General features: G+C 38.8%; 1 non-coding gene across 1 annotated transcript; it reads right to left on the bottom strand.

The window, feature by feature from the left end:
• Nucleotides 1-373: 373 nt before the first annotated feature.
• LOC142547907 (small nucleolar RNA Z247) lies at nucleotides 374-506 on the bottom strand. The gene has a single exon (XR_012820802.1). It is a non-coding gene; the product is annotated as a small nucleolar RNA Z247 (small nucleolar RNA).
• Between the last annotated feature and the right edge of the window lie 1,615 nt (nucleotides 507-2,121).

Genomic DNA, 2,121 nt, shown 5'->3' with positions numbered 1-2,121 from the left:
GCCCCATTATCAAGTAACCATGTGGGGGTGCCGGTGGTCTCGAGAGATGCAAAATGTGCACGTGGTTGCCAAGGAGAAGCATGACGTGGAGCCTGTGGTTGTGGTGCCAATGGAGCAGAAGGAGATTGAGTGTTGACAAGTCGGTAAAGGGAGCAACGTTTGACAGTGTGTCCTTGAGCACCACATCCTTGGCAATATCCAAGATATGGACGTGGTGAATGACGGTCGTTACGCAGAGCATTGGACTGTTGGCCTTGATTATGAAGAGCGGGTGTGGAAGGACGCCAAGGTCGATTGTTGCGTTGATTGGCAGGGTTTGCGGTTGCCGGAAAGAATGATGGCAGTGTGTTGGATTGTTGGAGAGACGCCTCCTTGTTGATAAGTTTTTCATGGATTTCATCAAAGGAGATAGGCGTGTCACGGGCATTAACCGCATCAACAGTGCCTTTGTATTCTTCACCAAGGCCATCAAGGATTTTATCAATTAGATCTTCTTCATCAACGGGTTTACCAAGAAGAGCAAGTTCATCAGCCCTATTCTTAATAAATTGCATATAGTCAGATATCATTTTGGACCCTTTGACACAGTTCTTCAATTGGTCCTTAATCTGTTTGATGTGACCACGGCTTGGTTTGGCATAAGTATTAGCCAAGGTGGCCAAAGCCTCCTGAGCGGTGGTGCAGCGGGCAAGAAGAGGTTGAATGGGTAGAGAGACTGCACCAAGGAGTGCACTGAAAAGAAGACGATCCTGGCGTTTCCATGTAGTGTATGCTGGATTTGGGGCCGATTGACCACTCACAGGTGATAGTTGGTGAAGGACTGGGATGAGAACCATCTAGAAAGCCATGAAGATCATATCCTTCTAATAGGCTTTTGATTTGGAGGCTCCACGTGATGTAGATGGTGGTGGTCAATTTTGTGATGTTTGTAATATTGATAGTAAGAAGAGGGGTATTTGGGTCTTGGGTATTTTGAATAGTGGTATGGTAGGTTGCAGAGGTTTCATCAGAAGCCATTATGGTTAAACAGATAAAAGAATTACGAGAAAGAGAAAGGAGAAATGAAGAAAAAAATAGGTCAGAAACGTGATGCTCTGATACCATATGGAGATTTGAAATAATGACTTGTCTTCTTATTGAATAATAGTGAGGAATATATACACGTACTAGAGACTGGTTGTGGGCCAAATCTCATTCAAATCAATTAAATATTCTATTACCTAATCTATAGGATATGATAATAATATAGATATATACAAACCGTAAATAGAAGATACACGAGATAATTATATAAATACATAAGTAATAAATTAATTCATCTAATATGCATGGTCACCGCCCAAGGACACAAAGAACCCCGTGCGATAGGGGTAATCGTGATCTAAGACTCCGATATTGTCCCAGAACCAGCATTCACTGCAGTGAAGCCTAACAACCATTTTCGGGCATTCCTGATGAGGGTTGGTCCCCATGGGCGGGAACCTATGGTCATAATACAAAGTATTATGGGGAGTACCAGCATCGTGGAGTTGGATCAAAATTTTCGCATCTGGTTCGGTGGAAGGGTGTCAAGAAGATTACTCCTTAGATTTCTTAGGGCTTCACAGGCCTGGGTGCAGTGGATTACATTTTTTGGAGTTCCATATTCTTCAGGAGAGAGACACTCCATCTATTAATTTAATTAAATGGCCATCATATCATGTATGCATGCATGCATACCTCATTCTTTTATAACATAAATAAATATTCCTTTTAATTATATTTTAATAAAATATTGTAATATTCTATGCTCAAATAATTAATTAATGAAAATTACAACGTAAAATCCTTGACCTGAAACTTAAAGCTTCATTGGATCGATGAATTTCAAATATATTCAAATGTATTTTGTTGTTTTAGAGAAGAAAAATCATGAACTTCAAATCCATGCACTCTACATATTTATATAGTATTTCATCTTAATCATGATGAATTTCAAATTCATTCAACAATGATGTCATTTGAAATTAATCCTACTTTATATAACTAATGTGTAAATAAGTAAGTTATGAATTTAAAATTTTTAACGATAAAATTATAATCGAAAATTCATAGATTTCAAAGTCATCTCTCCAAATACAC

This window comes from Primulina tabacum, chromosome 5, assembly GCF_025594145.1.
Source record: "Primulina tabacum isolate GXHZ01 chromosome 5, ASM2559414v2, whole genome shotgun sequence".
Taxonomy (NCBI): domain Eukaryota; kingdom Viridiplantae; phylum Streptophyta; class Magnoliopsida; order Lamiales; family Gesneriaceae; genus Primulina; species Primulina tabacum.
Note: the sequence above shows the minus strand (reverse complement) of the source record. Positions and strands in the feature narration are given on the sequence as shown.